Here is a 19,649-nt window from a genome sequence, read left to right on the forward strand (position 1 = left end):
TGTAGGTAGATTAAGCAAAAAAATATTCGAAACAAAGTCAGTTATTAACAAAACCAGGTTTCATGAATACAATAAGAATCATAAAAAAGGGGACACTTTGGAAATTGATATATCTCATTCCACTGACTGCAATTTGTAGTTGGTTGATATATTTTCTGTGATCTATTCCACTGTAATGTGTTATTTTCCATGGGCACAATCTTCTTTTGGTTGGTGAGTTACTTATGCAGGGTAATCCACCCCTATTTCCTAGATATGCCATGATTGCATAACTTGCAAGGTCTTGTCCTCAGAGGAAGCCTGGACGCATAATGAATGTCAGATAAGCCCTGTATCCTCTGCATGAAGTTATCCGTAGGTGTGCCTGTACCCTCCTTTGGATGAACTATCAGAACTGGAGCCCCAAAGGAATGTTTCATTCATAGGACATCAGCATTGGGTGATGGAGGGTCTCTATCATCCTACCTGGTAGTGAGAGACAGAAAAAAAGACATCAGACCATCCACCCTAAAAAGGGTTACTTCATCAGGCTGTCAGAAAAAGCTTACTGTCAATATAGCCAATAGAGGCTCCATTGACGAAAAGCCAACTTCATCCTGACCATATAAAGGACAGATATACCTTCTGTTTGGCAGACGGTGTCAAGCTTTAAATAATGCATCCAGTGCCAGATGTACCAACATTAAGAATAGTGATTTCCTAATTAATTCCGAATCGCAATTAGGAAATTGATATTCTTAATGCATGAACCTTTTTATTTCCAAATAGAAATTCCTAGTAGGTTGCAAATCAGACTACCTTATTAATATTAAAAAGGTAGGTCTCAATTTGCAATCCATTTTGATTCACAGCCATTACAGCAATGGCGGCCTGCTGGATTCAGCAAACCACCATGTTGGTGATTGCTTTTAAAAAAAGCACTATTTTTTTTAATGCCACCCATTTTCTTGCAAAGAAAATGGGATGCGTTTTTAAGACCACTGCCTGCTCTTAGGACATATTTTTTTTATATTCTCAAAGGGTTAGGGGTCTCATTTGCAAATGGGTTACCACCAATTTGCTATTGGTGGTAAAGTATTACTGTTTTGCACCTGGAATTTGGTAGCAAAACAATAACCCATACCATTCCAGTTAGGCATTTGGAAGCGATGCCCTAAAAAACGCCCCTTCCAGATACCAATTTGGTATGCATTCTCAATCCTAAATTGCAATACGGTAACATGTTACAGAATCGCTATTTGAGATTAACACATACCAAACTGCCTTTTTGCATTTGCAAACAGCCTGATTCTGCAAATCCGGCCATTTGCAAATGCATATAGTCTTAATTAATTTGGCTCTTAGAGTCCTTAAAATGCTGGCAAACTACTACTCTCTATACTGTCTATGACCTTCGACAAACCCTGATGATTTAGTGTAGGGCTCAAAATCTGAAGATATTTCTGCTGCCTGTATTGTGTTGTGTTGGGTTGAGTTGTGTTGTGTACGCAAACATGCTCCACTGGAGTGTACAAAAATTCCACCAGCAGAGCTACACATCAAGCATTCAATAAAAAGAGGAAGAGTTCAAGAAACATGTAGGTGAAATTAGATTCCTGTGACTCTTTCAACTCAATGTCTGAGGGGCATATGCATCAATGTTGCTTTTTGCGATTCCTTAATTGTGAAAAATAAGGAAACGCAATTAAGGAATTGCAAATTGCAATGCATCAAGAAATTCCAAAAAAAATAGCGATTTTTTTAAATTCCTTAATTGCCATTCTCTAATTCCTCTCCATCCATTCCTGTGGGCCTAGAGGCCAATAGGAATGAATGGGAAGACATTCTTAATTTGCGATTCTCCATTAGAGTATCGCAAATTGAGAATGCAATTTCTAGGGTGCAGGGGTGTCCCTGTTGCACCCCTGAAATCTGCCTATAAGTACATTTGCACACACACATGCCCCAAGGGAACTTTGAAAAATGCACTTTAGAGCATTTTTCAAAATTTTCGCAAATTACCATGAAGGTCAACTTCATGGTAATTTGCTCCCCTTATTTGCGAATTTTTTAAGTTTGATGCATTGCATTTAAGGAATCTCAATTTGAGATTCCTTAAATGCAATCGCAATTTAAGAAATCACAATTTTGCGATTTCTTAAATTGCGAAAGGTACAAAAATGGTGATGCATCCCAAAAATTGAAATTGCATTCGCACCATTTGCGAATGCAATTTACAATGAGGCATGTGCCCATGAGTCTTTAATTTCTCAACACTATGAGGGGAATTTTGTTACAGTCAGCGAAAGGCCTGCAAAGATAAGCTTTTAATTAAGTGTCAGGTACTATCAATACATGCTTAAGAAAAAAAACGTAATTGCATTGATAACAAATTATATGTGGAATTAATTTTGACTGGAATATATAATTTCCAATGACGTACACATGATGAGATGAAACGAAGTTAAAAAAACAGAAATCTAGCAGGTACACACAAGGAACTGTCGGATCACCTGCCTTCAATCATCCAGGAAGGTGGGCAACAGCTAATGCGGATGGTATAAGATAGTGTGCTTCTTGTGTGGAAACGAAATATACACAGATGTAGGGACATTTACTTGTTGGATTCTCGACATTATTTCACCTTTACGTGCTGTTCAAGAACTGCATCACAGAGACAGCTTTTGTGTGGGCAGTGCTTGCCTTTGTCACCTATATTGGCTGCTCACAAATTGTAAGCAATGAAACAAGGAGGGCAGTACCAGAGTACCAGTAAGCAATCAAGAGATTAGGACACATAGCGCGAAAACATTTTTGTGTCTGGAGTATTGAAAATTGTTAGTGGTTTTGGCCTGAAAAGCAAACCAATTTGTGTGAGCCATATTTGATTGTGGTTATTGGTGGTTTTTAGTTTGCCACTAGTAAACATATAAGAAATGCTTTGATGTTTATTTTGTACCTTGGGTTATGTTTTTCATGATTGGCATTGACAAGTCAGTGAATAACATGTTGTGAAGCAAGTCAAAATACCATCTATAATCTGAAACATGAGATCCAGGTCCTCCCTGAACTGGAACACAAGTGCACACCATGCCACCACAAATAATGATGGATTGGGACGTGGCCGGAGTAATTACCAGTGTTTGAGATTAATTCAACTTTTCCATCCATCACTATTGTTATAGTTTAGTTAGTACACCTTAGTTGGACGGGTATACCAAGAAGTAGGTCCCCTGCACACTGTGTCACTGGACTAAATCTGTACCGGACTGATGAGCCCAAAACTAGGGCGAAACCTCCACTGGGTTGCTTGTGTTCTGGTTCAGGGAGAACCTAGCTTGACAGTTCAGGCTGGACTGTTTCAATTGGAGCAGGGTCGAGACTGATTTGCATAAATCTGGTTCTAAACTGAGGTGACATGGTGTGCAAAATAACAATGGGTTGAGATGCAGCCTGAGTAATTACCAGTGGCTGAGATTAATTCAAGCATTTCATCCATCACTTTTTTGTATACTTTAGTTAGTCACCCTAAGCTGGATGGGTATGTCCAGACATGGTTCCCGTGCACACTGTGTCACTGGAATCAAACTGTACCCCGCTGATAATCCCATAACTAGGGCATAACTGGTCCTGGGTTGCTTGTGTTCCAGTTCAGGGAGGACCTTGCTTGGCAGTTCGAGCTCGACTGCTCCGATTGGAGCAGGGTAAAGACTGATTTGAATATAGCTGCGTTCAAACAGAGGTGACATGGTTGCAAAATAACCAAGCATTGAGATGCAGCCCGAATAATTACCAGTGACTGTCATTGATTCAAGCATTCCATCCATCACTTTTCCATATTTTTTGTATACAATAATTTTTTGGGCATGGGGAGGATAAGCGAGTTCCCCACATTCACACGATGTTGAGCTAATGCCGAGAATCAAACCTGGTTCCGCAGTTCGAATAGTTGGCAGCTCTGGCTGCAACGCCACATTCCACTGCAGAATTTATGTTTTGCTGCTAAAAGACTACTATCCATCTCAAAAATCAGAAAAGCCAAAGGCGGAGCTTGTGCATTTTCTTTTACAGTGCCCTGGTTTGAAACTCACTTCCCCTTACCCTGCACCTTATAAAAGTCAAGAAAGGACCAGATGGACCAGATTTTAAGTTGCCTATGGTGGGTGTTTTCGTTTGATCTGAGGAACAACCACTTAGTAGTGTAGTTAGACAAAGTTCATAGGTCAGCATAAAACGCCTAATTCACAGACAAATGTCTTCACCTGTTGATGATACTTTACATTGTATATTAAATGTCTTGTAATATCACTCTAATGAATTGATCTGTCCTATTGTATACAGTGGAATAATGCATGTTGAAATGTATTACTTTGTTGCACAGCATTGAACAACATAAAAACCTAATAAAAATGATTTAAAATGAGAAATGTGCTAGTAAAATTCACTGACTTTTCTGTGTTATCAGAGAGAAAGATAACAATGAATTTCATAGCTACACATGTGAGCTTTACTAGGACACTTCAGCTGCAACTCTGCAGATAAGCTAGAGATTGATATTTTTTGGGGGGAATAACATTTGAAAATGAAAACAAAAGTTACTTCTTCTCAGACTTCCCTGCAGTACCACATCTTCTATAAATCCAGATCCAGGGCTCAGATGCTGGTGTGGAAGATTTAAGTATTTTGAAAAGGGTGTCTATTGACAGGCCATGCCCTAAAAATGAGAGAAACCCTGAGAGCAGAAAAGGAGAGATGTAGAAGATGTAATAAAAACATTGGGCCCGCTTCACAAAAGTAATTTGAGACAAAATCCTAACTTTATAACTTTCGGTATTCACAAAAGGAAATTAGGAGTACTAAAGTTAGGATTCCTAACTTTACTACTCCTGAACTGAGAAAAATACTAACTTTACGACTTTCGGTATTCACAGAAGGCATTTAGGAGTAATAAAGTTAGGATTCCTAACTTTACTACTCCTAAACTGAGAAAAATCCTAACTTTATGACTTTCGATATTCACAAAAGCAATTTAGGAGTAACTCCATTGTCTCGTCCCAATATTGAACATTAAATAATAGCAATTACGTCTCTTAGTGAATAATCTGGGATGCCTTTAAACTGTCCAGAGAGGCAAGTTGATTGCAGCAATGTTCAAACTGTGTGAGCGTGGCAAACTAGGCTTAGAGAGGTTATAGAGACAATTTAAGAAAGCATGCCAGCAATACCTAAACAGCAATTTATAAAAGTACTGTCACTCAGACTTCATAGACAAAAACTGTGGCGGAGGGTTCAATTTGAAGACATGTTTATAAACAGAGTGAAGAGTACTATTCTCCATCTTCAAAGGCACTCCTACCTGTTCAGTATTAAAAGTGGAATGAGATTAACACGCTACTAGAATAAAAGGGTGGAGAAAATGTGAAAACTTTTCAGTTTAAAAAGGGAGACCTAATATGGGAGTAAAGCAAGAAAGTGGAGGTATTCCAGCTATTCTATAAGTGTGTTTATACGGCTGAATAAATACGATAAAGAGAAACACAATGATTATATTGCTTTGTCAACCCTCCCAAAATTATCCAAAACCAAATAGAGAGCTAGAGGCACTAGTCATAACTGAGGAGGTCATGCAAGCTATACAATTAATCAATCCACTGAAGCCTCAGATGGGTATTCAGGACGCTTTTACAAGATGTTCACTAGGTCCTTATTTGGTAAAACTATATAAGCTCATAACTGACACAGGAGAAGTAACTCCATTCATTATGCGTGAACCCAGAAAACAATAAAAGAAATTGCCATTTATTGACAAATATCTCCCCTCAATATTGATTCAAAACTGTACTTCAAAATATTGGACACTAGAATAGACCATCCACTATCGGACTGTTATGTCCAAATTAATCCAGTTTTTTGCAGTACATACAAGCAACAAAATATGAAGAAACTAATGCACCTAGCTAAAAAGAAGTCAATAGAAATAGGATTCCAGCAGTCTTTGTCCCTTTAAACACCAAGAAGGCATTTGACCAAGAAGATAAATCATTTCTCAATGATAGGTTTGGGTGCAGGATATATCACCAAATCTGATGGCCAATTACTCCGTGCCTAGAATGCATATTCCCCTTAGCAAGCACTGTCAAAAACCACTGTTATCCAGAGAGGTAGAAGACAGGACAGCTCCGATATCCTGTTAGTTCCGCTCAACATAGACCTGTTGGTGATCAGAGAATGCCAAATTGAGAAAATAAATGGAATAAGTTTTGGTCCAGAAAATATGACATCAAGTTTTATGCTGATGTCCTTCCTACTTTGAGCATCCTGTCATCCTCCTTTCCAGCCTTAACATATCCATTAAGCTCCTTTGTAAGGGTGGGATGGTACAAAACCAATATGGTGAAGATGGCGATACAAAATTTAATGTTGGATACAAAAGAAGACTGCGCAGATGGTGTTCCTTTGTGTCTCATCCCAAGGTGTGTATTTAGGGGTTAAAATACATTGAGAGTATAAAATTAATTTAGGGGCAATTCCCAATACCCCCCACGCCCGCCCTTACTAGAAGATGTCTAGAGAGACCTACATAAGTAATTCCTACTCATAGTATCCTGGTTGGGAGAATGGAGGCAGTGAAGGTGAACAATCTCTCAAGAATATTGCTTAATTTCAAATCCCACCAATATTGGCTGTTGCTACCTTTCTCCAGGTATTGGAAACAGAAACCATACTATTTATATGAATAGGATCTTAATTAAGAGTTCCAGTAAAACTTCTATAGGTACCCGATTTTGAAGAAGAATAGACATTTCGTAATGGTAGTTTATTTTATCAGGCTGCGCAATTGCAAACTTTGATTGCTTCTTGTTGGAAACATGGATGGCCATGGAACAAGCAATTATGGGTAGAATCCTTTCAGACGTAGCCTGGTTGCAGAAACAAATATAACTTTTCAAATCCCATTGAGTACCTTGGTATGCACTGATTTCAAGATCTGGGATTCAGTGTTGACTAAATGGGGAATAACTTCTACACGTTTTTCTGATGCTCCGATCCAGTTCTACCCTGATTTTAGAGTGTGAACCCCTTATAACTGGCAGAACGGAACATGCAGAGGGATAACTAACATGTACCAAGTGATGCTAGTAAAGCTTTGGATACAAACCAGACTGATTTCAACAAAGAAGAGGAAAAAAGACTACATTATTGCCAGTGACACAACTGGTTGCAGAAACCATTACGAAAGCAGCTGCAGTTAGAGAGAAGGCTAGATTTGAGAATTTATAAATCCCATATTCTGGGGAAAAGGGGGGGATTTCTAGGCTCTATAAGATTTTGTTGATGATACATAATTCTCCAGCTGGTGGACAGGCCATGGGAACCAGGCTTGGAGAAAATTGTACCATGGACAGAGTGGGAAATATTGTCCAAAAAATATAAAGAAAAGCGCATCTAATGTCCAAATTTTTTATCTTTTGGTGAGATTTCTGGGCAGCTCTGAAGGATATCCTGGAATACATATTCATCCAGGACTCAAGAGCAGGTGTATTTTACTTGAGCCCATGGAACAGGAAGGAGTTACGCTGAATGACAAAACCTTCACAAAACATTTGTGTAAGGGCAGCTAAACTAGGAAATCACTATCATTCGCACGGTGGTTCTAGAGTTTGTGGAACGTCCTAGCAATGGAACAATTGCCAAGAGCCACCAAGGGAGAAAACTAGAAATTCAATAAGAACTAGAGTACTTGATTAGAGTATATGTCATGAGGTTGGCTGAATTTTGCACGTGCCCTCATGCTTAAAGCACTAATGTTTCTTTTGTGATTATAATGATGAGGAAATGGGTGAAGTCTGGTCGGTCGTCACGACTAAGTAAACACCTAATAGGAACTGAGGGGCATATTATCAAGGGATTTATCTCCGCTTTTTTGGCTTTAAAAGCCAAGAAAGCGGAGATAAAATGATCTCCCTATCAGCAACAGGGTGCTAACACGCAAATTTGCATGTTAGCACCCTTTTTCCCTACGCTTCCCCTTGCATCTGTAATGAGATGCAAAGAGGGCGTTCCAGAGAAAAATAATAGGAGAAATGTTGTTAAGCGACATTTCTCCTATTGTCAAGGAGTTTGCTAACCCTGATAGTGATAAAAAAAGCAGCGCTAACCGCGGTTAGCACTGCTTTTTTTACGCCTGGTATTTTCCTGACTTAGCCATGATAGCCTATGGAAGGTGGATATCATGGTTACGTTTGTGAGCCCCTATTATCAAGCTAACGCCAAACTTCGAGTGATTATCATTGGTTTTCCAGCGATAATCTCTCATTTGGCAGTTAGCACGAGGATTTTTATCACTTCTGAGATAAACCTTGCTAATAGCAAGTTATCTCTGCGATAATTTCCGGCGATGCTTAGCGTTAAAAAAATTGTTGCTAAGCATCGTTAGCGATAAATATCGCTAATTGTTGGTAATATGCCCCTAATTAAATTTACTGTCATATATATTCTCTCATCACTGAAAATACCAACATCTGGTGATGTAAACAAACCAGGAACCCGAACAGCAACTTTCAATAGAAATGGGGTGGATCTTATAAACAATGTTACATTCTACTAGGGTGCTCCGCCTTTAAACACGGGATGGCCTGCCCAGAGTGAAGAAAGGGGCTTCCCTGCCCAGGAAGAAACGCACAAGGCCAAGCAGAAAGAGCATTTGCACAATCACCTCATTAACTGCAGCAACCGTTCAGCTCACTGAGCCATCATTGTGTTATGCGAGCTCTAATACATTTCAAATTTGCGCAATCAAACCATAAACAATCTTAAACATTTATCAGTACACATCGAGCCCATGCCAGCACAGTCGTCTGTCCAACTTAGACTATCTGTAAATATGTATGTTCCTATTTTAATAAATAAAAATATATTTCGTCAATCTCTCATTTATGTTTTTTTATTCGTCAGTAAGTAAAATCCCTTCTATTTCTGTGTAACTAATGATTTATCTCTTAAAATTACTATGATTTGCAAGCTCATACATTTAAGGCTCAACTCTTCTTTTTTGCCTGATTTATTTTTTATTTTTTATTTGAGCACGGTGTCTTGATTTCTAAGAATATGACAGTACATTTTTTCCAGAATGACATGACCTTCGTTTTACATATTTAACAGCGCTTTCAGCTGCATATTTCTAATCCATCTGTTTATAATTGCTCGTTGTATTGTCCATCACATCATTATCCCTTAAGCTCCAGCCCTCATCTGGCTGATGATGTGCCTGCCCTACACTGATGAGCCATTCCAGGAATTATTGTGATTGGTTATTTATATTACCCACAATGTGGGCTAGTAATTAGGCACTTCTTTTCCGACACCAAAAGGACTGGTTTAAGGAAAGTAAAATAATACCTTGTTTTTTTAATTTTCTCCCTTCATTCAGCTCTTCTGCATTTCTAAGTATGGTAATTGAGTTGATGATTTTTCCAAACACACAACAACATTCAATTTACTGACTTGAGAAGGATGAAAGGCTAAGCAGTGTTGCCAATATGTTGCTGATTATTGCATGTATGAGCGGTAAAGAGTCAACTCACTGAGATATCCTAAAAATGCCGCTGCACAATCGGACTGATGAATAAATGTAGAAGTCAGTTTTTACTGAGCGTAAATAATATGAGGAGTAAATTTACTATTCATGTGTATTGAAAATATCCTTACGTTGACACTGGTGAACAAAGGTAAAACTGGAGGCTTAGGGCCTCGTAATGAATGATGGGTCAATTAGCTGAATTCAGGGCCGGACTGGGAACCGGAACCGGCCCTGGCAAACTGCTCGGCAGGCCACCCTGAGCGGGAGAAGGGGAGTGCAACCAAGCTGCTTGTTAGGGCTGGTTTCGGCTGATTTTGTTACAGGGGAGCGATAATGCAGGTACTGCTAACAAAACGGCCCCCCAGGGCCCAAAACCGGCCCCCACCATGGCGGCCCACCGGGGAAATGCCCGGTGCCTGCTACGGCCAGTCCGGCCCTTGCAGAATTCCCATAACCAGGAATTATTGAAACTGGTTATACCCGGGATTCAGAAGGTTGAAAAAATCCAGACCATCACAATTTTGACCCTGTCGGATCATTAAGGAGTGGGATATTACAGGGGAAATTGGTCATTCTGGGTCAAATGTGCCAGGTAGTTCCCAGGGCCAGACTCGGAACCCAAAGCAGCCATGGCAATTTTGACCAACAAGCCCACCTCTGTTTTTGTTACTGGGGGCTGATATAGCAGCACCGTTGCAAAACCGGCCCCAGTAACAAAATTAGCCCATGGCACTGCAAAATCGGTCTCCATCCTTACAGCCTTCTGGGCAAACGCCTGATACCGGCTATGGTGAGTCATGCCCGGGTTGTTCCTCATTGGTGCTGTATTTTCACACAAGGAGGTCGTCTTTTGTCTGTAACGAGAGCTGCCTTGTGCCTGTGGATCTCATAATTCCAGTAGGGATGATAACCGATGTTGCTGGCCCGATCAAAATTTAGAGTCCCCTTGTAATGAGGGCTGGGGTATGTTTTCATTTTATTTTTAAGAACAATGGGGAATATTACCAACGATTAGCGATATTCATCGCTAACGAGGCTTAGCAACAAATTTTTTAACGCTAAGCATCACCGGAAATTATCGCAGAGATAACTTGCTATTAGCAAGGTTTATCTCAGAAGTGATAAAAATCCTCGCGCTAACTGCCAAATGAGAGATTATCACTGGAAAACCAACGATAATCTCTCAAAGTTTGGCGTTAGCTTGATGATAGGGGCTCACAAACTTAGCCTTGATATCCACTTTCCATAGGATATCATGGCTAAGTCAGGAAAATACCAGGTGTAAAAAAAGCAGTTGTTAGAATCGAAGGTCTCCGGTTGGCACAGGTAGGTACTTGTGACAAGCAGGGACCTTCTCCTCTAGTCAGGGCAAGGGAACTACTCCTTAGAATAACCCCTGCTCACCCTCTAGGTTGCGTGGCGCGAGCAGACAAGGCTAATCTTCAGGGCGATAGTTAGTTAAGCATTTATGATCACATACAGTAAACCCACTGACCCACCACAAACGGACACCAGTCGTTTAAGTTGTATCAAAAATACGTAGACTTTATATAAAAATACTTCATATGCAGAGTTATCACAAGACCATATAACGTTCAGCGATTTGAGGGCCACCAGATTTAAATAGGCAATTGTTCTTTAAATGTTCATTGTTCAGCAAGGTACGAGGACAGGGAAAACAGAACGTTGCGGACCCTGGATCTGATATGAACTCGAGACAGAGTTCAAGTGTACCTTGCTCGTGGATGTCCTAGGCGTTTCCGGTGCGGCTACTGGTGAGGACGGACCCGGGATGGGGCCGACGGTTCTCCAGAGGATCTCTCCGGCTCGGAGCCCCCTCGAGGTGCGAGGCGGGTGAGCAGGACTTTGGAGGGTTGCAGCGATCCGGCTCACGGGGCGAGGCGCCGTTCAGGCCTGTGGGGCGTACTACTTCTTAGCACGCCAAGTCGTACTTGTGGATCTGTGAGGGGCGTCGCGTTCTCGGGCAGACGGGTGCAGCACCAGGCTTCCGGTACCACTGTACAGGGAGGCCTTTCTTGAGGTGCGGCACTAGCATCGGTATGCAGGAGGGCAAAGCGAGACAGTCGGCTATGGAATGCGCTCCGTACAGATTCCGGCAGGAGAAGAGGAGAGGCGCATGATGCGCTCCGTTTTAGCAGGCAAGGTGACAGGAGAGCGGCGGCCCGGCACTGAAGCGAAGAGCAGCTCCGGGATGAGTGGGGCTCTCTGCGGCGGGACGACCAGGCTCCGAGCTGTCACGACCTTAGGAGGGGCAAAGGCACCCGAGTCACAACTCCCGCAAAGGAATAAGAACTTAAGGCCCAACAGCAGATGGGCACAAGCAGAATAGAACCCAATGGTCCTGGGGTTCCGTTCAGGGGGAAGCTCGAGATCAAGCCCTTGGAGATCGTTTCAGGCACAAGTCTTCAAAGTCCTATCTGGTCTTTTCCTCTCCGTTCTCAGCAAGGCACCACTGCAGGCCAGTCTTACAGGATACAGACTGGTTTCCGTCCTTCAGCTTCTCTTGGTACTTCTAGTCAGGCAGAGGTTCATCGTGGTCAAAACTGGATCTGATTTGTAAGGAGCGGAGCTCCTATATTTATACGGCGGTTCTTTTGTCTTTACAGGCCAGGGGGCCTGAGCCTAGTTCAACCCAGTTTTGGAGCACTCTGTTGACAGGACGCTGCCGTCTTCTTTCAGGGTGCAGGACAGGGACATCAGGCGCTCCGCAGGAGGTGGAGCCAGCATTGTGGTGGTGGAGCACAACCCTATTCAGAGCCAAGGACTACTCTGCCCACCCATCCTGGAGTAAGCACCCTATTCACCACCTGGTATCCCCGACTGTCCCTGGGAATCCCCCAGCCCTGTCACTCACACAAACCCAGACAGCAGATACACATCCTGGCAGAGGCGGGCTGAAATATTTAGGCGAGCAAATGCTAACTTTCTAACAGTAGCATTTGCAAACACAGGATATTAAAATAAACCTTGCTAAAGGAAGTATTTTATTATTCTGAGTTCAGGCATACTAAACTCGACATGCCACCGTGTTCCCTGAGCCTGCCGGGACTATAGCGTGTAATAATTCCGGCAGCTCATCTTGGCCTAAGGGAACAGGTAGCCCTCCAATAGTGAAGAACGAAAAGGGCGGTAATTCACTACTAGGACATGCCACACTCTAGGCTTGTCCTACCTTACGCTTACAATGCACCCTGCCCGTAGGCCTACCATAGGGGTGACTGATATGAAGGTTAGGGAAGGGTTTGGGGATTGGCAAGTGTGGGCACTTGCGCAGTCAGCGTGACAGTACCAATGGCAATGGCATACCCTAGACACATGTTACACGGCCGCTTCTGTGGGTGGCGCAACCAGCGCTGCAAGCCCACTAGCGGCCTTTGTATTTACAAGCCCCGGGACTCCTCGTGCACTTTACTGTGGACTGACAGTAAACCAAATAAGCCAATCGTGGAAATCAATTACGGATACACTTTACATTGGGAGCACTTGCACTGCGGCATGGATTGGCCGTGGCACAGTGCCCTGAGCATCGAATACCAGCAAAACAACGGAGGCACATCAGCAAAAAGTGGAAGGGAGACTCACGCCAAGGTGCCAGGTCTAACAGCAGTGCTAACCGCGGTTAGCGCTGCTTTTTTTATCACTAACAGGGTTAGCGAAATCCTTGATAATAGGAGAAATGTCGCTTAACAACATTTCTCCTATTATTTTTCTCTGGAACGCCCCCTTTGCATCTCATTAGAGATACAAGGGAACACGTAGAGAAAAAGGGTGCTAACATGCGAATTTGCGTGTTAGCATCCTGTTGCTGATAGGGAGATAATTTTGTCTCTGCTTTCTTGGCTTTTAAAGCCAAAAAAGCAGCGATAAATCCCTTGATATTATGCCCCAGTGTTTTAAGCTACTATAGAAAACAAAAGAGATGAATGAGTATACATCTCTGTGTGCAATTTTCCATTCCTTGGTGTTTGAGTTGTGGCAATATATGGACTGAATGGGCAGACAGGACAATAGTTTTCATTACATTTTATTAAGTGCATTTCAATATATCTGTCAAAGGGACTGGCAGACCTAAATGGTGAGGATTACAAACTTATAGTGAAAAGTTGGGGAGTCTGAGCATAATTAAAGATGCTGGACAACATAGTTACAGTTCACAGGCAGGTGACTGATGTGCCTTGGTCTGAAACTATTGCATGCATGATGAAAACACCCGGGGCCATATTATACATTCTGCCCCAGGGATGCAACAAGCATGTATGCCCGCTTTGGCACCCCAGGGGAGCAATATTATTACAGAAGCAGCTGTAGATAATTGTGCCTACTCTTCTGCAATACAGGTAGTACTGGCACAACACGCGTGCCCGCGCTATCATAAGAGGGTGTTCCTTCATTTGCATGTGAACGTGGCCACATGCAAAAGAGAGAATCACTTTGCCTATGCGATTTAATATGGATGGGGGTGCAGGGGCAAACAGGCCTTTAGGAGGCGTACTAAAAGTCTGCCACATGAAGGTAGTGCACTTTCAGTGCACCTCATAAAGGCAGCCCTCTAGGGGGTCCCATAAACCCCTGAGACATCCCCTCACAGGCAGGCGTTGTCACTTACTGTATCACCCTGCAAGGGGATCACTTTCCCCTCTTGAAAGTGCAGTTGGATTGCCGCCTGCACTTGAAAGTGCAGGTGGATTGCCGCCTGCACTTGAAAGTGCAGGTGGATTGCCGCCTGCACTTGAAAGTGCAGGTGGATTGCCGCCTGCACTTGAAAGTGCAGGTGGATTGCCGCCTGCACTGCGCAACATGGAGCAATTTTTAAGCAGTTGCTCCGTATTTCATTTGCGCTGTCCCGAAGGCTGCACGAGTTTGTCACTACCCTGAGGGCAGTGCATTATTTCTAATATTGCACACTGCCCCTGTTTTCACCACGTGCACTTATAGAAATACATAAACTGCATATACTCATAATATAGACCCAAGATCGCACAGTTTGTGAAATACATCTTGAATGTGCTGTGCGAAACCTCACAGAACAGTGGGACCCAAGTGCATGTGGCTGAGCTATTACCCAAGTCAAAAATATGACTGGATGCATAGAACAGAGGAATTATATGTTATGCCTGGATGGACTATGCTTAATTTCCTTTGTGGATGTTTATAGATGGAATGCCAGCCTTGGCATTTTGCACTACTGTTTTGCACAAAATGCTCTCTTACATCCATTTCACACAACCAGCAAAACAGCTTGAGGCAGAGTTTCCCCATAATAGATCCTATGATGAATTCCGAATTCTTACTATGTGTCTTCCACTTGGTATGGTTCCCCCTTTAGAGGAGTGTAATACATGGGGTACTGTTTTTGCCCCAATATATACATTATCACTCACTGTACTCCATCCATTACTGTTTTACCTGAAGTCCTGAAGGCTGACCATGGAGCGGCCCCTGCCTTTTATTTGGGGATGAAACTCACTGGCAACTTTGCTGCTTTGCCATATTGTCCTCAATCATTTTAAGTAAAATTAAGGCGGGGGCAGCTGCCTTGGCGTGGGGCAACGACTCGCCACAGTGCCAGTATTAGACCAGGAATCAAGTTTCCCAAAATTGTTTCTGAAACCTATACCTCTATAGGGCATGACAGCTTGGGAACCAGGCTACTAAGCTACAACTTAAAGGCAAATCTGATGCCAAAGTTACCAAGCAGACAGCAGAGTCTTCTAAAAAGTGCTGGGATCAAAGCAAATCTAAAGCAAAAACCCAGTGTGGATCTCCGCAACTGTGTCTTTCGAAAAACGTTACCATTTACGTAACAGTGACACAATTTAACAGCATGATAGTGATCAGTATGTTGATGTGCATTCTTCTCATTATTTTCAGGACTCAGCAGACAGACTGTCAGAGAGAGGGTGATGAGGAGACCGGAGATAGGTGTATCTGAAAATAAAAAAAACGACTCACACTGCTCTTCATCATATACAAGGAAGAGAAACTTCCACAACAAAAATCACAATGTCAAAATAGGAAAGTGGCTGGAATTTCCACTAAATGTGCCACAAATACTCAGAACTCTTCGCCAGAACAAGGTGTGGGTTAGAATCCTGCTCGACATCGCATCAGAGTGTTGTAATTTGGCAGCGATGGGGTTAGCATTAGCAGAAGCCATCCTGTATTTAGAGACTATCTTGTCCGTTTTATGGAATCTATTTTGTATTTCTAGCAACCATTTTGTTTGCCATGTGCTACCATGTGCTCGCCATGTGCTCTGTCCTACCTTCCTGTTAACTGCTCTTGAAATCTGCCTACAGACGAGATATATTCAGCCTTTTCTGCTTCGCACATGCTCAGTTGAGCTTGCAGCTGTCCTTGCAGCTGTCCCCAGACTGTAAATGTCAGGATGTGTTCACCAGAATTAGCAACTGTTAGCTCCTCCCACTGGTTGACTGTGCATTTTCTGTATGACTTTATATGTACCTAAAACCAGCATTTTGTACTTGCGCCACCTTCATTTGAGCCCCTGTGTGGGTATTAAAGGACCAAGCTCCTTCCATTCAGTGTGCTACTTCATATATTACCGAAGGGTGCAGTGTGAATGTAGTTCCACCTCATGAGGTTTAATAAACTCTGTATTTTCTATTCCAGCTTCTGTGCCAACTTCTTTCTATTGGTCTGAGGACTCTGTGCAGAGAAGGGAGAACCCCTAGCACTGGTAGGCCTTGCTGATGCCCACTACTACAAATTGGCGCCCCAACGCGAGGCTCATCGGCGACTCGGATGCCCGAAGGACTGGTCGAAACGAAGGATTGGAATCTCGCTTTGGACGCGATAGCTGCCTGAGGAGACCCGAGTCTTGGCAACCACAGCGTTTTTCCTTTCTTTTTAATCTGACCATCCAGGTGGTGCCAGTCCTCGACTGAGATCTCTTCTGTTGATTCGCCGTGCAGTGACCATTTGGTCGATTTGAGAACTTGGCAGTTGGAACCTGGACACCATTTGATTGGTAAGAGTCGTTCTGCAGCACTTGCTGTTGGTTGTTGATGCCTTGGATTGGTAAGGTAGTTTAGTAACACTTACTGCGGCTTATGATTTGTATGACTGGCCAGTATTCGTATTTGTATGCATGTGATATATATGAATTGGAATTTATATAGGCAGATAATGAGGAGATTTTTCTCTATTTGAATTTGTTTGAATGGCACAACGTACGAAGAGTACCTTAAGTGCTACTTTGATTATAATACTGCATATTTTTTACTATTATTGGCATGCCTGTTTCTAGCACACTTCGTAGAATGTGTTGCTTTTGTAGAGGTACTAGTTTTAGACTCCATGAAGCACAACCGCCCCCCCCTGGAGGGGACGCCTAATAGGGACATGTATCTTAAGTATGGTATTTCTTCTATAATGTACAGCACGTTATGGAATAAATACACTCGTAAGGATCCTGAGTTGCGTTGGCTTATGCATGGGTCATTTGATTTGTGAAAGATTCAGTATGTGGAACAGTGTATGTTTAAGCGAAAGACTAGGCAAGAGATGTTTGACTGTGGGCAATTGTGGGAGAAAGAAGTGCGTGAACAAATGAAGCGTGAGCAAGCCTTGATTGCAAAAGAACAGCGAAAGAACATTTATGCGAAAGCATTGGAGTTAAAAAACAAGGAAATAAAAGAATTAAAAGAGAGAGAGGATAGGGAGCGCCGTTTACAGGTAACTGGCCAATATGCTGTTAGGCAACCCCCTTTATCCTATCGTTAATAAACCGCAAGATTATTTCTTCTTATTAGATCGTTCTCCACCTCCGTATATTTTTTCTTCTGCTCCTTATGAGTCAGATGAGGATTCTCCTACAGAGCAGGAGAAAGCGCGAGAAACTCGTTCTATGCTGCCTGCCCAGCGTTCGTCTGAGCTTAGATCTGCTGCCTGAAAAGCCCTTCGCAGTACCGCCCCTGCTTCTGAGCTTTTAGAGGAGATGAAAAATTGTCAGGATAGGGAGCAAATATATTTTACCGAGGTATTTGCCGCAGAGGTTGTTGAGCGGTTTTGGAAACATTCTGATGAATTGGAGCCCGATGATGTAGCACAGGATTGTAAACAAATGCGTGATGGTCTTTTTGTCTTTTCTCAGGTGGCTGATACAATCAGGCGTTTGGTTAAACTGCGTGCTGATGCAGTCCATTTGCGAGAGGAGAAAAAGGCAGCAGCAGCTGCACTAACATCTCAGACCGGCGTGGCACAAGCTTCTATCTTCGGAACAGATAAGACTATGATAGTTCAAACGAAACCTATGCGGGAAGCCGCACCTTTGTATCTTCCTCCTAAAGGAGCGGGTACGAGTGATGATAAGACTTCTATTGATGCAAAGGGTTACTTTATTTATAATTGGGTTTACACTCCTTGGAATAGAGCGGATGTTATGGCCCTTAAAAATGCATTGCCTGATCCACGCAAAAATCCAGCAGCTTTTTATGAGGAAGTTGAGGGTGCTATTAGCTCTTGTACCATAACTTTGCTTGATATTGATTTGTTTTTTGGAATGATATTGCCGCCTGACATGTGGAGAACTGTGCGTAAAGTTGATGATCGTGCAACTTTTGGGGCATTATGGAAAGAGTTAGAACAAATGGATGTAGAGTGGGAGCCTGCACAGAAATCGTGTAAATTGATTTTAGATCTCCCTACAGCTATATTAGTTTAGTTAAAGATGATTATTCCCTCTAAAAAGATAGATTGGACTGTATTAGCATTGTGTAAGCAAAAGGCAGATGAATCGGTTTCAGATTTCTTTACACGCTTTGAGGAGGCATTCCACGATTTTAGTGGCCAGTCATTGACAGATGACACGGGTAGGCATCTGTTTGTCGATAACTATGTCGCAAACTTTTTGCCAGGAATAGCTAGTCGCCTAAAGGCCAGTGAGAGTTCATGGACTACCTCTTCTCCGGTTTCTCTTTTGACTATGGCTCAGTATTATGAACGCCAGGAATTAGAAGCGAAGGGTAATGGGGATAAAAAGACTAAAGATTTGAAAACAAAGGTTATGTTGGCTCAGGCTTATGGTCCACCTTCTAGAGGTAATGATAGAGGTGGACATGGATCTTATGGTTTGTCCTTTCCTTCCTATACTCGTTCGAATTTGTCTGTTGACCAGTGTGCGACTGCAAGAAATTTGGACATTGGATTTCTGATTGTCCAGTGCTGCGTGCTCAGCAGTGTCCACGTGGTCGGGGAAAAATGAGAAGTCGTTCAGGATATTGAGGGCCTAGAGGAAGCACGAGTGATCGCTCTTGGTTTGATGCTAATACACATGGGCAGGATGGTTTTAACACTTTTGATAGAAGGAACCAATATCAAATGTCCGACTATGTGCAGTCTGATTTTCAAGATTCTGCTTATGCATAGGATTGCCTAGGATGGGGTAAGGAATCAGTTGAAGTTCCAGTAGATCAGAGGGGTCCCTATGTTACAGTATATGTTTTGGGTTCTACTGATCAGTTTCTGTTTGATACAGGAGCTACTCGTAGCGCCCTATCTAAACAATTGGTTCCAAAGGCTCCCCTGTCTGGCTCAACCATTACATCGATAGGGTTCGATGGAACACCTTCCCTTAGCCCATTGTCACAACCACTCGCATTCCATGTTGATAAGTTTACTGCTCCATGTCCATTTTTGCTCTCTCCGAACACACCAGACAATATTGTGGGTCTTGATATGCTCAAGTATTTCAGGGATACGATACGATGTTCTCCTGAAGGAGTGCGTGTTATTTTGAATGACAACTATCCTGTGATTGAGAGATCCTGTCTTGTTAAAGAGGATACTGCATTAGCTTCACTCCCTAGTGCTTTGTGGGCTACTTCAGACACTGATGTAGGACACATGGTTATTCCACCAGTGCATATTAGTGTCAAGGAGGGCGCTTCATTGCTACGATTGCCTCAATATAGCATTTCTCAGGAAGGTGAAGAAGCACTCACTCGTATTGTTCATGATTTGATTAAAGTGGGGTTTGTGGAAGAAGTTACTTACAATGTTTGCAATAGTTGTATTCTTCCTATTTTGAAAAAATATGCTGACACTA

This window comes from Lissotriton helveticus, chromosome 2_2 (assembly GCF_964261635.1).
Source record: "Lissotriton helveticus chromosome 2_2, aLisHel1.1, whole genome shotgun sequence".
NCBI lineage: Eukaryota > Metazoa > Chordata > Amphibia > Caudata > Salamandridae > Lissotriton > Lissotriton helveticus.